Below are 17,724 nucleotides of genomic sequence, written 5' to 3'. Positions count from 1 at the left end.
CCTGAGAAAACACAAGAACATGTGGAACACTGCTCCCTCTTCTCAGCCTCTCCTGGGTGGGAATCCACTGACCACAGTGGGCACTTTCCAGTCAGATCCTACTGGCCATTCCCCTGCTTAAGCAGCTTCTCCTCTTACAGATTCTGCTTAGCTCGGTTTGCCTCCCCCTTACCCTATCTATAAAGGAGAAGCCTTTTTGTTTGGTTTGGAGATAATTGCAGATTTCCGAAATGGAAGCTTTCTCCCTATTTGCAACCGTCTTTATAATTAATATCTCCCAATCTAAGTCAGGACTTGTTTTTGACGCAGCAAAAACAAAGCTTGACCTTGACCTCATACCGTAAGCCACAGTAAATTCCAACTAGATTAAAGGTTTAAGTAGAAACAATTAAAGCAATACAAATCAAATAAATGTTAAGACTATCTTTGTAAGCCTACCTGGAACGGAGGAGGAGGACCACGCTAGACAGGAAATACAGAAGCCAGGAAGGAAAGCGTAGACATTTCTGATGAGAGAATACATTTTTCTAATTACATATCAAAGGACACCTATAAAATGCAAAGGAGAAAAAGAGTGAAGGGGGAAATACTACAATGCAACTCACAAAGGGTTGATATCCCTAATGCACAAAGAGCTTCTACAAACGGATAAAAAAACCACAAATCAAAGTAAATTGGACAAAGGATATGAAGACTTACAGAAGAGAAAATCTAAGTGGTCAACAAACAGGAAAAGATCCTCAGTTGCACTAGTAATCAGGAAAAAGCAAATTAAAGCAAATTAAATACTACTGCCCCCAGATTGGCAAACATTAAAGACAGCATCAACATCCAGGGCTGAGAAAATTTGCCTCCGTGAACTCATAGGTTGCTGGTGGGAGTAGGAATGGTACAGTCTTTTGGGAAAGTGATTTGGCTGTATCTATTCCACAACAAAATATCCTTACCTAAATTTAATAATAAACTTCAAAATATAGGAAGCAAAAATTGACTAGCACAATGAAAACCTGACTTAGCAATACAGTGGGAGAATCTCTCTCCTTTCTAGGAACTCAGCGCACAAAGAAGAAAGTCATCAGGAAGGAAATAACACATTTTTAAAAAGTATTTATTTTTGAGAGAGAGAGAGAGCAAGCGCATGTGCACTCATGTGCACACAGGGGAGGGAGAGAATCCCAAGCAGGCTCCATGCTGTGGGCTCCATCACAGGACCATCTGGAACCCTGAGATCGTGACCTGATCAGAAATCAAGAGTGAGAGGCTCAACGGACCAAGACACCCAGGTGAACAAAATAACACATTTTTAAAGACCCAACTAACAAGCTTGAGCCAACAAACACATACGCTAAATGCCACAACTGGAAAATAGCCATTTTTTCTTTAAAAAAAATTTTTTTATGTTTATTCATTTTTGAAAGACAGAAAGAGAGCGCAAGCAGGGGAGGGGCAGAAAGAGAGGGAGACACAGAATCCAAGGCAGGCTCCAGGCTGTGAGCTGTCAGCACAGGGCCAGACACTGGGCTCAAACTCACAAACCATGAGATCGTGAGCTGAGTCAAAGTCGGAGCCACCCAGGCGCCCCAAAATAACCGTCTTTTCAATGAAGAGATGAAACATTTTTGAAAACTGGGCCCATACTTGAGCCTTAAGACAAGTTTAAACAAATTTCAAACACTCAACATCATTCAGACAATGTTCCCAGACCACAATGCAATTAGGTTAGAAATCAGTAACATTGGATTATCTTGGTGTTTGGGAAAATGAAAAACGGTGTAAGGAACTGTCAAATTTGCTGCACTCCTTCTAAATCCGCTGTGGAGTCATTAAATTTTTAGAGGAGTATGTGACAGACTGAGATGAGTCAAATCGCAAACAGCTCCTTCGGGGCAGCATTTCTTTCGACACGTGTGGACCAAAGCCCACCAAACGTGCAGCTGGCACTCGGCCGCTTTTGTTTCCTTCCTCTTATAAAACTCCCCAGGCTCCAGGAAACTCTGGGCTGGGCTGTTCTGCCTGTGGGCAGCAGTCTGAATAAAGTACCCATTCCGTTACCCTGTGTGTCCTGAAGTTTTGCAAGTTGGACAATGGACTTCTCAATAATTCATGGATTTAAAGGGGGGGGAGCGGAATTTACAAATGAGCACTTGAAACCGAACACGGATGGAAATAAATCAAAACTCGGATCTTTGGTACTTTTTAGCCTTAATGCTTATATAAGGAGGCCAGGAAGGTCGATGCCTCGATTTTTTTAAACTGGAGGAAATGCCCCACCACTGATGTCACAGGTCCCGCAATTAGTCGCTCCGCAGACACTTGGTCCCTGGCGCTAAATCACCTCCGCTCCCCGCGCCCAGAGTGGTTAAACTCTCGCTGCGGGCGACTTCCGCTTCCTGGCCTAAATCTGACACGTACTATTCCCCCCACCCCGTGGGAACCACCCAGGGTCGGTGACAGTGGAGGAGCCCGGCGATGCCCTCAGCCGACGGGGCGGACAGAAGCGCCGGCAGGTGGGCATGTCGCGGCGCCCCGGGCCGTCCGGGGCCTTTTCCGTTCCCCGGAGCGGGGGAGCCGGGGCGGAGGCCGGGGCGGGGGCGGGGGCGGGCCGATCTCTGAGCCTGCGGCTCCGCGGTGTCTTGCCAGCGGGGACGGGGCGGCGGGAGACGCAGGGTGGCCCAGCGGCTTTTGAAGACGCCGCGGCTCCCCCCCACCCCCACCCCCGGGGGATGCGGCCCGAGGGCGGGGCCCCCTGAGCGCTGGGCAGGGCCTGCGCCCGGGCGGCCGCCGGGGAGGATGCGGCCCCGCGGCGGGAGGAGTCCCGGCGCCCAGCGCGCGCTCCGGCCGGCTCGCTCTCCCCGGCAGATCCCGCAGGGGCGGATCGGGCCTGGGACCCGGCGGCCCCGCGGCCGAAATGACCACCCTTCCAAGATGGCGACTCCCGTAGAGACACTCCCGAGGGGACAGCCATGTTAGTTGCCTGACAAAGTCACTAAAGAACACTTGAAAGCCCGCCTCTCCTCCGACACGCGCACACGCACTGGCACCTCGCGAGTGCACCCCGTGGGGTTGCGGGCTGCCGGCCGCTCCCAAGCTGACACTGAGCATGTGCACGGGGAAGTCCAGACACGGAAGAGTCCCTCAGAGGTAGTTTCAACACTTAGGGGCCCGGGACGGAGTTTAACAGAGGCGGCACAGTTGGGCCAGTAAAACAATTGATATGATTATGAGGCTGTTACGACATGGATTTCGTACGCAGTGATGGTACTCTTTAGGGCCAGTGATGATGAGGCTTCTCTGAGGTCCCTAGGGAGGAGGTGTGTAGAGGGAGTGACAAGGGTTTGGGGGTGAGTGATGGGGTCAACGGGGAAAATAAAATGGGTGCTCTGTGGGATGAGTGATGGGAGAACTGTGGGGTGACTATTGGCGGGTCTATGAGGTGAGCGATGAGGAGTCTACGGGGTGAGTGGTGACGACTCTCACAGGTCACTGAGGGGGTCTGTAGAGTAAGTGATGGAGGTCTGTGGAACAATGATGGGAGTTCTGAGGGGTAAGTCATAGCGGGTTGGTGGGGTAAGTGATAGGGGGTCTGCAAGATGACTGATTGGAGTTCAGTGGGTGAGTGATGAGGGCCTTTAGGGAGTAATGAAATGGTCTGTGGAGTAAATGGTGGAGAGTTTGTGGGGTGAGTATTGAAGAATCAATGAATGAATGAATGAGTGATTCCGACCGCGAGGTGAGTGTTGCATGGTCTATGAGGTGCGTGATGGGATTTATTGAGTGGATGGTCAAGGTTTCTGTGGTGTCATTGATGCATTTATTTGGGACTAGTGACAGAGGGGCCAAGGGAATCAGATATGATGCTTCATGGAGTCAGTCAGTGATAGGTGGTCTGAAACTGACATGGGATGGTTTCAGAACCCCACTTTGACTTTGTTGGGCCTCCTGTATCTTTTTCTTCTACGTCATTAATGTCTCCCCTTGGTTTCATTATTTATCTTCTTTGGGTTTGTTTTTTTTTTCTTTCACGCGTCTTTTCAAATTCCTGACTTGAATGCTTATCTCGTTAACATTCAATCATTTTCTTTTATAATATAAGCATTAAGTTGATGAATTTTCCCCTAAGAACGCTTTAGCTCCGTGTAACGCATTTTGATGTGTAACATTTTCACTGTAGTTTACTTCTAACGTTTTCTGATTTGTGTTGCAGTTTTCTCTCTGACCCTCATATTTAGATAGGAGATTTCAATTTCCCCAAGAGTTGACATTTTGGTTATTGATTTCTAAACTATACTCAAAGGGCTCATTCTAATATTGTCTCCTACACTGAATATTGCTGCTTTTCTTCATTTTCCCCATTCTGAGAGCCAAACAGAATGGTATTTGTCTTTAGTTTCGTAAAGTAAATGGTACCTAGTATCTTGTTTTACTTTGATGTGCGTTTTCCTGGCAACTAGTGGTTGAATATCTTCTCGTATTTATTCGCCATTGAAATGTATTTTTCAATGTTTTTTGTTTTTTGTTTTTTTTTTGAGAGAGAGAGACAGAGAGAGAGAGAATTAGTGGGGAAGGGGCAGAAAGAAAGGGAGAGAGAACCCAAGCCAGGGTCCATGCCATCAGCGCAGAGCCCGATGCAGGACTCCATCCCACCAACTGTGACATCATGACTTGAGCCAGAATCAAGACTCATACGCTTAACTGACTGAGCCACCCAGGTGCCCCAAAATCTATTTTTTTAAAGTTTTCATATTCCTTGCTCTTTTTTCCCTTCAGGTGGTTTGTCTTTCTAATTTGTGAATATTAACCTTCTGTCATTTACTGTGATTTTTTTCCCCTCGATTTCTCTTTATATCTTGATTTTTGAAAGATGTCTTCACATAGGAAAAAATAATCATCTGATTAGAGCTCTCTTTTTCCTTTTCATATTATGAGTATCTTGTCTTGCCTACTGAATTCTTCCTATTTGTGCTTCCATAAATACATGCCTTAAAAAAATAAATATATATATGCCTTAAGTTTAACATTTTTATTGTTTTAATTTTTAAAGTTAAATTTCAATCAAACTGAAATTTACTCTGGTGTGTGATGTGAGATGAGATCAGTGTTTGTATCTTCCATTTGGATAGGAAATTTGCCAGCACCAATCATTAAAGGAATATACTTTTCTAACTCAATTAAATGCCTCTTTTGTCACAAAATTTTTTTATTTTTTAGAATAATTTTATTATTATTTTTTTAATGTTTATTTATTTTTGAGACAGAGAGGCAGAGCATGAGCAGGGGAGGGCCAGAGAGAGAGAGAGAGAGAGGGAGACACAGAATCCAAAGCAGGCTCCAGGCTCCGAGCTGTCAGCACAGAGCCTGACGCGGGGCTCGAACCCATGAACCACAGGATCATGACCTGAACGGAAGTTGGACGCCCAACCGACTGAGCCACCCAGGTGCCCCGTCACAAACATTTTTAAATGTGTATCACTCTGTTTCTGAGCTCTATTTTTCCTTCTGATATATGTATCTACTCCCTTTCAAAAAATTGTATTGACTTTAGAAATACTTTAATAGCCAACAGTGCTAGTCCCCTCACTGTTCTTTTTCTTTCTTTCTTTTTTGGTTGTTTTCTTTAGTATTCTTAGCATTTATTCTTCCATTTGAATATTAAGACCATTTTATTTTGTTTCAAAATGACCATTAAAGCTATAGTATTTCATAGTTTTCTTCTTGTAGACCCAGCACCTTTTTCTTAAAAAAAAATTACATTCTTAGATATTTTACATTTGTTTTTGTCACCAGGGTGAAGAGCATATTTTTTCTATTTCCGTAGAAAAAAAAATCTGTCAATTTTTCTTTTTCTTTTTTGTATTTTATTTCCTATCCAATGCAATCATTAGATTCTCATGTGAATTCTAGTTGCTTTTTATAGTCTCTTCGTTTTCCTAGATAGAATATCCGTCCATCCAATTAACAATAATACTCTCTCTTCCTTCCAAATATTTATGCAGATTACCTTGCCTTCTCTTACACTAGCCAGAGCTTTTGGAACAATGTTAAATGATAGTTGACAGAGGGAATCTCTATTTTGTTACTAATTTGAAAGTGAAAGGTGTTCATTCATTCATTCATTCACTCATTCACTCAACAGTTATTGAGTACACATTTGTGTACAACTTTTTGTGTGGACATAAATTTTCATGTCTCTTGGGAGTGGAACTCATTAAGTGTTGAGTGAATGAATGGGAGTAGAATTGCCAAACTGTTTTTCAAAATGGCTGTGCCATTTTACACCCCACTGGGAATGTATGAAGGTTCCAATTAGTCTCACCCTCACCAACACTTGTCACTGTCTTCTTTTATTCTACTGTTTTTTTTTAAGATTTATTTATTTTTGAGAGAGAGCACATGTTGGGAAGGGGCAGAGAGAGAGGGGGACAGAAGATCTGAAGTAGGCTCTGTGCTGACAGCAGTGAGCCCGATGTGGGGCTTGAACTCACGAACCGTGAGATCATGACCTGAGCTGGAGTCAGATGCTCAACCTACTGAGCCACCCAGGCACCCCTTTCTTCTTTTATTCTAGCCATCCTAGTGGGTGTGAAGTGGTATCTCATTGTGGTTTTGATTTCTATGTCTCTAATGACTACTGATATTGAATACCTTTTCGTGTGTGCAATGGACTGAATGTTTGGGTCCCCCCCAAAACTCATATGTTGAAATCCTAATTCCCAATGTGATGGTATTAGGAGATTAGGCCTTTGGGAGATGATTAGGTCATAAGGGTGGAGCTCTCATGATGGGATTAGCACCCTTATAAAAGAGACCCCAGAGAGTCCTTTCCCCCTTTTTGCCATGTGAGGACACGGCAAGAAGATGGCCATCTATGAACCAAGAAGCAGTTCTCACCAGATACCAGATCTACTGATGCTTTGATCTTGGACTTCCCCATCTCCAGCACTGTGAGAAATGTTTGTTGTTTAAACTGCCCAGTCTGTGGTAGTTCATTATAGCAGCCCGTAATCACTGACCATGTGTTTTTTGCCCATTTGTGTATCTTCTTTGAAGGAATATCAGTTCAAATCCTTTGCCTATTATTAATTGAGTGATTTGATCTTTTTTTATTATTGAGTTGTAAACATTCTTTATATATTCTGGATGCAAGTCCCTTGTCAGCTATGTGACTTCCATTTGTTTTCTCCTATCTTGTGGGTATCTTTTCACTTTCTTGGTGGTTGACTTTGTAGCACGAATTATTGAATTATATTGGGGCGCTCATCTAAAAGCAATTGACTGTAAATATAAGGGCTTATTTCTGAACTCTCAATTCTATTTCATTTATCTATATGTCTACCCTTCTGCCAATACCACACTGTATTGATTTGTGTAGCTTTGTAGTAAGATTTTTTTAAATGTTTTATTTATCTTTAAGAGAGCAAAAGCAGAGGAGGTGCAGAGAGAGAGGGAGACAGAGGATCTGAAGTGGGCTCTGTGCTGAACAGGAGATCATGACCTGAGCCAAAGTTGGACGCTCAACCGACTAAGCCACCCAGGCGCTCCTGTAGTAAGTTTTGAGATAGGGAAATGTGTGTCCTCCAATTATGTTCTTATTCAATATTTTGGCTATTCAGCGTCCCTTGCATTGCCATATGAATTTTAAGATCCACTTAGAACCCTCTGTACAAATTCCAGCTTGGATTTTGACAGGGGTCATGTTGTACCTGAACATCGTTTTGAAGAATATTACCATCCTAATGATATTAAGTCTTATGATCTGGGCACTCTTTAGCATAATGTTTTCTGGTGATTTTTTGGTAGCCATTATAATATTTAAGTAGCTTTTTGTGTTCCCATTTTAATTTGTATTTTTATTAGGAATGGCTCCTGAATTGTGTCAGATGCTTTTTTTAAAAATGTTTTTTTTAATGTTTATTCTTGTGAGAGAGAGACAGCATGAGCAGGGGAAGGGCAGAGAGAGAGAGGGGAGACACAGAATCCGAAGCAGGCTCCAGGCTTGGACCTGTCAGCACAGAGCCCGACGCAGGGCTCGAACTCACCGTGAGATCATGACCTGGGCTGAAGTCAGACGCTTAACTGACTGAACCACCCAGGCGCCCCCAGATGCTTTTTGATGTTACTAGTCTTATGGTGTTGTTCTCTTTAATTGACTGTTGTAATGAATTATACTGATATGTAGTGTGGCCCCATCTTTGACTTCCTGGGATAATTCTGTTTGGCTAGGAGGAATTTTTCTTATGAGACATGGTTGGATTTGAGTTAGTAATATTTTATTTAAAAAATTTGCCACTAGAAGAAAACTGTTTATACTTTTCTTGTCTTTGTACTATATTTGCATATGTCGATATTAAGGTTCTGCCACTTTTTAACAGGAATCCCGGAGATTTCTATCTTTTTATAGGTTAAAATGGCATAGAGATTATTTTCTTTAAGATTCAGCCATTTTCTTTGTCCATTCATCCATGCATTGACACGTGGGTTGCTTCCATATCTTGGCTATCGTAAATAATGCTTCAGTAAACATAGGGGTGCATATATCTTTTTGAATTAGTGTTTTCATTTTCTTTGAGTATATACCCAGTAGTGGAATTACCAAATCATATGGTATTTCTGTTTTTCAGTTTTTTGAGGAATCTCCATACTGTTACCACAGTGACTGCACCAATATACATTCAGCACTGGTCTTTTAAAATCCGAAAATTGTAATTATTTTCTTTTCTCTGGTTACTGGTCTTAACGGCCTTTGGGGGCGGGGGGATTAATTTCGGTAGTTTATGTTTGCTGCGGATTTTATATTCTCATAGAGCTGCGTGCGATACTCACATTATTTTGTTCACTCCCACCTTATTCTTCTCCATTAATACTGCTTTCGCTATTCTAGGGGCTGTGCCTTTCCATAGAAATTCTAGAATATGCTTGTCTGTGGATGTTGAACATATTCTCTGGTGATTATTTGTGCCCCCTATATCGTGTTTGGTGAAATCTCTTCATGTCTTTGGCCCATTTTCTAACTGGATTGTTTTGTTCCTTCAGTATTGAGTTTTGAGAATCCTTCATACATGGCAGTTATGAGTCTTTGCCAGATGCTTTCTCAAAGTCTGTAGCTTGTCATTTCGTCCTCCTCCCAGTGCCTTTTGCTACAGTTTTTAATCTGGCGAAATCAAATATATGTGCATTTTCTCTTATTGATCATATTTTTGGTGTCGTATCTAAGACGTCTCACTAAGCCTTAAGTCCTGATGATTTCCCCCCACATTGTCTTTTAACACATTGACAGTTTTACATTGTGCATTTGAATCTATGATCCATTTCAGGTTAATTTTTTATGAAGTGTGACATTTCAATCGAGATTCATTTTGTTTTTTCCTTATGAATGATCCAGTTACTCTGGCACCATTTGTTGAAAAGACCTTCCTTCATCCATTGAATTGTTTCTGCGCCTTTGTAAAAAAAAAAAAAAAAAAAAAAAAAAGTTGGCTCTACTTGTGTGGGGCTATTTCTGGGTTCTCTCTTCAGTGTCACTGATGTGTGTGTCTGCCCTTCATCAGTACCACATTGTCTTGAATCCTGTAGTTAAATAAAATGTCTTGAAATCAGGTAGATTGATTTCTCCTGTTTCTTTGTCAGAAATGTTTTAGCTATTGTAGATCCTTTGTCCTCCCACATAAATTTAAGAATACCTTTGCCCAGGGGCTCCTGGGTGTCTCAGTCGGTTGAGCGTCTGACTCTTGGTTTTGGCTCAGGTCGTGATGTCATGGTTTGTGGGTTCGAGCCCCCACGTTGCGCTCTGTGCTCACAGTGCAGAGCCTGGTTGGGGATTCTTTCTCCCCCTCTCTCTCTCCCCCTCCCCCGCTTGTGCTCGCTCTCTGTCTCTCTCAAAATAAATAAATAAACATTTTTTAAAAAGAGGGGCTCCTGGGTGGCTCAGTCAGTGAAGCATTCATCTTTGGCTCGGGCCTTGATCTCACGTTTTGTGAGTTCGAGCCCCACATTGGGCTCTGTGCTGACAGCTTGGAGCCTAGAGCCTGCTTCGGATACTGTGTCTCCCCCTCTCTCTATCCCTCTCCTGCTCACACTCTGTTTCTCTGTCTCAAAAATAAATAAATGTTAAAAAATTTTTTAAAGAAAACAATAACTTTGCCTATGTCTACAAAAACTTCTTGTCGAGATTTTAATAGGAATTCTATTAAGTCTGTATGTCAACTTGTGGAGAATTGATATTTTTCCTATGTTAAGGCTGCCAAACCATAAACACAGTAGCTCTCTCCATTTATTTAGATCTCTGTTGATTTCTTACATCAACATTCTCTAGTTTTCAGCATGCGAGCCCTATACATGTTTTGTTACATTTACACCTAAATATTTCATTTTCTGAGTGCTGTAAATTATTGTATTTATTTGTTTCATCTGTTCATTTGTAGTATATAAGAGTACAGCTGATTTTTGTGTATTGTTCTTGTGTCCCATAACCTTGTTGAAGTCATTACTTCTAGAAGTTTTTGTGTAAGTTCCTAGGGATTTTCTATCAGGACCATCATGTTATCTGCAAATAGGGTCAGTATTATTTCTTCCTTTTCAACCTGTATGCCTTTTATTCCTTTTTCTTGCTTTATTGCACTGGTTAGAATTTTCATTACTATATTGAATAAGAGTGGTGAGGGGCACCTGGGTGGCTCAATCGGTTGAGCATCCGACTTCAGCTCAGGTCATGATCTCATAGTTCATGAGTTTGAGCTCCTCATCGGGCTCTGTGCTGACAGCTCAGAGCCTGGAGCCTGCTTTGGATTCTGTGTCTCCCTGTCTCTCTGCCCCTCCCCTACTCACACTCTGTCTCTGTCTCTCTCTCAAAAATAAATAAACATAAAAAAATTTTTAATTAAAAAAAAGTGGTAATAGTCAACATATTTGCATTGTTCCTGATATTAGGAGACATTCGGTCTCTCACTATTAAATATGGTGTTAGTTATAGTTTTTTTTGTAGGTCTTTTTTTATCAAGTTGACAAAGTTTCCTTTTATTCCAAGGTTCTAAGAGTTTTTCTTTTTTTTTTTTTTATCATGAATGGGTGTTGGATTTTGTCAAAATCTTTTTCGGCACTGATTGATATGATCATGTGATTTTTTCTTCTTTGGCCTGTTAATATGGTAGATTACATTGATTAATTTTCAAATATTGAGTTCATCCTGCATCCCTGCAATAACCCCCCTTGGTCACGGTGTACAATTCTCTTTGTATATCGCCGAATTATATTTGCTAATATTTTGTTAAGAATTTTTGCATCTATGTTCATGAAGGATATTGGTCTGTAGTTTTTTTTAAGACTTTTTTGGTTAGGTAATAGAATAATTCATTAAGAAACATCCTATTTTCAAATACAGCTGATGGCAGAATACAAAATTTGCTATGCAGACCAGGTATAAACCCAGTGGGAAAACATTAGCACATCAACAGTGTATTTTTTGTACTCTTTGTCTCATTTTGGTATCAGGCTTTAGGGAATGAGTTAAGAATTCTCTCTTCTATTTTCTGGAAGAGATGGAGTGGGACTGATGTTAATTCTTCTTGAGAAGTTTGTGGAAATCTCCAGTGAAACCATTTTAGCCTAGACATTTCTTTTTTCTTTTTAATTTTTTTTAATTTTAGAGAGAGAGAGCGCGCGCGAGCAAGGGGGAGAGAGAGAGAGACAGAGACAGAGACAGAGACAGAGACAGAGAAATAGAGAATCTTAGGCAGGCTCCACACATGTGGAGCCTGATGTGGGGCTCAATCCCACAACCCTGGCATCATGACCTGAGCTGAAATCGAGAGTCGGACGGACGCTCAACTAAGTGAGCCACCCAGGCACCCCGGGTACCTATTTCAAGCATTATTTTTAAAATCACAAATTCAGTTTCCTTAATAGTTACGAGGCTATTCAAATGAACTATTTCATAGTGGAAGAGTGGTGGTAGTTTGTACTTTTCGAGGAATTAGTCCATTTCCTATAAGTTGTCAAATTTATAATTGTATTTCTTTATTATTCTTTTGATGTCTTCAGGGCCTATAGTGACATCCCCTATTTCCTTCCTAATATTAATCATTTGTGTCTCTGACTTTTTCGTTATCAATATTAATAGAGGTTTGTTTATTTTATTATTCTTTTTGGAAAACCAGCCCTATGATTGATTGTTTTTCTCTATTGTTTTTCTGTTTTCAGTGTCCTTGATTCCTGCTCCTATTTTATTATTTCTTTTCTGCTGTTGGCTTTGGTTTGCTTTGTTCTTCTTTTCTAATTTCTTTTTTTTTTTTTTTCGGACTTTATTTCTGAGTACTCTCTACACCCAACGTGGGGCTCTAACTCATGACCCTGAGCTCAAGAGTTGCATGCTCTACCGACTGAGCCAGCCAGGCATCCCTTCTTTTCTAATTTCTTGAGATGAGAGTTTAGATTACTGACTTGAGGCTTTTTCCTTTTTACTTGTAAACATTTAGTGCCATAAATTTCACTTACAGCACTCCTTTAGTTTATGGAGCAGTGTCTTGGGCACTGGTTATCAATCCCAGGGGAGGACTCTGAACACTTCTGCCCACTGCACTTTGGTATCAGAGTCACCAAGGAAAACACAACACAGTCAAGCATGGAATGGAACAATGCTTTACTCACACGGAGAAGAGACAGAGCGAGATCAGCATCAGGAGTGTGCATTCTTTTCTCATAGCTAGCAGGTCCCCTGGCAGCCAAATGGCAAATAAGCATCGGAAAAGATCCTTCACTCCATTAGTTAGCAAGGAAATAGAAATTAAACTAAACTTAGATACAATTCACACACCTCTCATGTCACAGTGGAAGCACCTCACCCCCTCCCTTGCAGAGTCTGAAATACTGAAAGCTGGGGGCCATTGATGTACAAAAGTTCAGCAGAAAGAAATAGCACACACTGGGGCACCTGGGTGGCTCAATCAGTTGGGACTTTGGCACAGGTCATGATCTCACCGTTGTGGGTTAGAGTCCCGCATCGGGCTCTCTGTGCTGACAGCTCGGAGCCTGGACCCTGCTTCAGATTCTGTGTCTCAGTCTCTCTCTGCCCGTCCCCTGCTCATGCTCTGTCTCTGTCTCTTGTCTCTCTTTCTCTCAAAAATAAACAAACATATAAAAAATTTTTAAAAAAGGAACAGCACACACTCAGTCTGAAGTAGAGAAAAATATTCCCACACAAGGCAATAAACCCAACACAGGCTATGTGAGCTCTTTGTCTTTTGGGAAGGAAGTGTTCTAGGCCCTAGGTCAATTCTTAGGTCATCAAGTAGGGATTAAAAGATTATATGCCTGAGATTGTATCCTACAAATTTTGATATGTTGTATTTTCATTTTTATTTAGTCCCATGTATTTTTTAAAAATTTCCCTTGTGGGGCGCCTGGGTGGCTCAGTTGGTTAAGCGGCTGACTTCGGCTCAGTTCACGATCTCGCGGTCCATGAGTTCAAGCCCCGCATCGGGCTCTGTGCTGACAGCTCAGAGCCCGGAGCCTGTTTCAGATTCTGTGTCTCCCTCTCTCTCTGACCCTCCCCCGTTCATGCTCTGTCTCTCTCTGTCTCAAAAATAAATAAATGTTAAAAAAAATTAAAAAAAATAATAAAAATTTCCCTTGAGACAGGGCACCTGAGTGACTCAGTCGGTTAAGCGTCCGACTTCGGCTCAGGTCATGATCTCACGGTTCATGAGTTCGAGCCCCGCATCGGGCTCTGGGCTGACAGCTCAGAGCCTGGAGCCCGCTTCAGATTCTGTGTCTCCCTCTGTCTGCCCCTCTGCTGCTTGCACTCTGTCTCTTGCATTGTCTCAAAAATAAATAAACATTAAAAAAAAATTTTTTTAAGTTTCCCTTGAGACTTCCTCTTTGGCCTGTGGTTTATTTAGAAGATGTTGTTGAGTTTCTGAGTGTTTGGGGATTTTCCTGTTCCCTTTTTGTTTTGATTACTGGTTTCACTCCATTGTTGTCAGCGAGTATACTATGTGTGATTTCAGTTCTTCTACAGTTGTTGAGGTTTGTCATGTTGTCTGGGATATGGTCTTTATGGTCTATTTTCTGTGGACATTTAAAAAGAAGGTATATTCTGCTACTGTTGGGTGGAATGTTCTATAAATGCTGCTCAGATCCTGTCGGTTGATGGTGTTCATGAATTCTTTTTTTAACCTTGCTGATTTTCTGTCCAGTTGTTCTGTCAGTTGCCGAAGGAAGGGTATTGAAGCCTCCAACTATAATTGTGACTTTTGTCTATTTCTCCTTTCAGTTTCATCAAATTTTGCTTCATATATTTTGCAATTCTATTGCATGGTGTATACACACTTAAAATTGCTATGTCTTCTTGGCGGATTGACCCTTTTATCATTATGTAATGTCTCTGTATGTCCCTGGTAATTTTCTTTACTCTGAAGTCTACTACTCTATCCAATATTAATAAGTTCATTCCTGCTTCCTTTTAATCAATGTTTGCATGATACAGCTTTCCTTTTCAATTTTTATTATTTTATTTTTTTCCAAATTTTTATTTAAACTCTAGTTAGTTCAACGTACATATATCATCATATTTGAAGCACATTTCTTGTAGGCAGTACATAGTTGGGTCACGATTTTTTATTTTTTATTTTTTTATTTTAGAGAGAGAGAGAGAGAGAGAGAAAGAGCTCCACACTCAGCATGGAGCCCAATACGGAGCTTGATCCCACAGCACTGGGATCATGACCTGAGCCTGAGCTGAAATCAAGAGTCGAACACTCCACTGACTGAGCCACCCAGGTGCCCCTGGATCATGATTTTTTAAATTGAATCTGCCAATTTCTGTCTCTAATTAGTGCATTTATACCATTTACACTTTATATAACTATTTATATGTTAAGGTTGGAGCCTGTCATATTTTGTGTTTTCTGTTTGTTCTCTCTGTTTTTGTTTTCTCCTTTATTTTTCCCCTTTCTTTGGGGTATATGGACATTTTGAAGAATTCCATTTTGATTATCTAGTATTTTCAGGAGGATCTCCTTATGGAGCTTTTTTTTTTTGCCAGATGTTTTATGTATTGTGTAATATATACACAACTTATCAATGTCTATTGGTATCATTTTACCACTTTCAGCAAAGTGTGGAGATCTTCCTTACCCCTTTTCTCTTTATCCTCCCCTATTCATTGTCTTAATATAATTGTCTTATATATTTCCTTTATATGCATTGAGCACCACATTAGATGGGGTTATAATGTTTGCTTCAACTGTCAAACCTATTTTATTTTTTAAAAAAAATTTTTTTTTTCAACGTTTATTTATTTTTGGGACAGAGAGAGACAGAGCATGAATGGGGGAGGGGCCGAGAGAGAGGGAGACACAGAATCGGAAACAGGCTCCAGGCTCTGAGCCATCAGCCCAGAGCCTGACGCGGGGCTCGAACTCGCGGACCGCGAGATCGTGACCTGGCTGAAGTCGGACGCTTAACCGACTGCGCCACCCAGGCGCCCCTGTCAAACCTATTTTAGAAAACTTAAGAGAAGGAAAGCATAGTATATTTACCTATATTTTTTGCTCTTTCCATATTCTTTCTTCCTTACTGATGGTCCATTTTCTTTCATCATTTCCTTTCTGGTTAGAGAACTTCCTATAGCCATTCTTTTATGGTAAGCCTGCTGGTAATAAATTCCTACTTTTCCTTGACCTGAAAATGTCTCAATACTTCTTTCATTCCTGAAGGATATCTTTTATGGGCATGGGATGCTAGACTAACAAGTCTTTCCTTTTAGCACTTGAAACATGTTGTTTGGGGCGCCTGGGTAGCTCAGTCGGTTGGGCATCTGACTTCAGCTCCGGTCATGATCTCGTGGTTCGTGGGTTCAAGCCCTGCATCAGGCTCTGTGCTGACAGCTCGGAGCCTGGAGCCTGCTTCTGATTCGGTGTCTCCCTCTGTCTCTCTGCCCCTTCTCCACTCACGCTCTGTCTCTGTCTGTCTCTGTCTCTGTCTCTGTCTCTCTCTCTGAAAAGAAATAAACATTAAAAATTTTTTTTTTCAAGGAAAAATGTTGTGCCATTTACTTCTGGTCCTAAATGGCACCTTCTTCCAATAGAGGGTCGTTTCGTCTACATTGAAAATCTACTGTTTAGTGTGGCCACCTTCATTATCTGAGCTAGATCTTCTGGATAATTTGCTGCAGCTTCTATATCAGCACCCACTGCTTTGCCTTACACTTGTATGTTATGGAGGTGGCTTCCTTCCTTAAAATGCATGAACCGACCTCTGCCAGCATCAAACTTTTTTTCTGCAACTTCCTCACCTCTCTCAGCCTTCAGAGAATTGAAAGGAGTGAGTGCCTTGCTGGGGATTAGGCTTTGGCTTAAGGGAATGTTGTGGCTGGTTATATGGAGGTGGCTTGCGGCACCCCAAAACCGTTATTATAATAGTAACGTCCAAGGTCACTGGCCACAGGTCACCACAATAAATATAAGAATAGTGCAAAGGTTTGAAATATTACGAGAACTATATTACCAAAACGTGACACAGAGACACGAAGTGAGCAAATGCCTGTATTTCTTCGCTGAGGTTTTCTATTGTCTCATTTGTGTTAGGCATTCTTCATAATTGCCCAGTGAAGTGTGTTTATGATGGCTGCTCTAAAATCCTTGTCAGGCAGTTCCGGCATCTGTTGGGGTTTCAGTGTTGGCATCCGCTCAGTAATCTTTCCTCCCTCCAGCTGAGGTGTTCCCGGTTCTTGGTATGACATCTGATGTTTCATCGTGTCTAGGACATGTGGGTATTAAATTAAGAGGCTCTGGAATTCATTTAACTCTCATGTTTTCACAGGCGTCCTTTGACAGACCTCCGTTGGGTGAAGGGAGATGTCAGCTCATTACTCCACTTGGCTTCTTTGCGGTGTGGGGGGGTGGTGTCCCTTATATTGCCCGGTTGGGGTAGGAGTTCATGCTTCCCCCTAGGCCTCTGCTGATGCCACCCTGACTGGGAGGGAGATAGGTGCCTTGTCACTGCTTCCCATTTGATGCCCCTTGACATTGTTGGCAGAAGTGGCCTAGTTACTGCTGAGCCTTGGTGAGAGCTCTAGTAGGCCTCCTCTGACATCACTCAGTGGGGAGAAGGGAGGACACTGTGTTAGCTCTGGGTGAGGATGGAAGCCCAGACTCCTCACATTGTCTCCACTGTCACCGACGGGTGGGAGAGGAAGAGGCAGTGGTTACTGTTGCCCAGCAAGGCAGAAAGCTCCAGCACCCTAATGGGCTTTCTCTGATACCGCCTTGGTAGGGGGCAAGGGTTGTTGGGCTGGGGGTACTGTAAGAAGTTATAGTTTGTCAAGGGTGGGAGTATTGGCTCTCCACTTGGCCTTTGCTGTTAGTGATGGTGGTGGGACCCCAGTGTTTTCTGTGGTGCTTGGCTTGAGTAGAGCCATCATTGTCTGAAAGTTTTCTATCTTCCTAGACTGCCTCTTCCCTGGTCCTTTGACTAGAGAGAGCAGGCTTTTCTTTGGGCACTTTTTGTCTGCACCCATTGGCCTTTCTAGGTTGCTGGCTTCTCCAGCACCAAGTCTAAGATATCTGAGGCTAAAAGAAAACCCCGTACTGCCACATCGTTTTTGGGGTCTCAGGATCCCTAGCCAATATGCCTTCTTCATTTCTTTCAGAATCTTCCTATGTTTTACATATAATGTCCACACTTGTTAGTTGTATGTAGCAGAAAAAACAGTTAAACATATCTACTCCATCT

General features: G+C 42.0%; 1 protein-coding gene across 8 annotated transcripts in view; it reads left to right on the top strand.

Moving 5' to 3' along the window:
- Window positions 1-2,297: 2,297 nt before the first annotated feature.
- Window positions 2,298-17,724, top strand: part of ZNF41 (zinc finger protein 41) — a 47,306-nt gene continuing 31,879 nt past the window's right edge. For 2 of the 8 annotated variants that reach the window (XM_047844378.1, XM_047844386.1), the window contains exon 1: window positions 2,298-2,507. The gene's annotated coding sequence lies outside the window, so the exon portion shown is untranslated. The other 6 variants (XM_047844381.1, XM_047844379.1, XM_047844382.1 and 3 more) reach the window with 6 other exon arrangements.

Source organism: Prionailurus viverrinus, chromosome X (genome assembly GCF_022837055.1).
Source record: "Prionailurus viverrinus isolate Anna chromosome X, UM_Priviv_1.0, whole genome shotgun sequence".
Lineage (NCBI taxonomy): Eukaryota > Metazoa > Chordata > Mammalia > Carnivora > Felidae > Prionailurus > Prionailurus viverrinus.
Note: the sequence above shows the minus strand (reverse complement) of the source record. Positions and strands in the feature narration are given on the sequence as shown.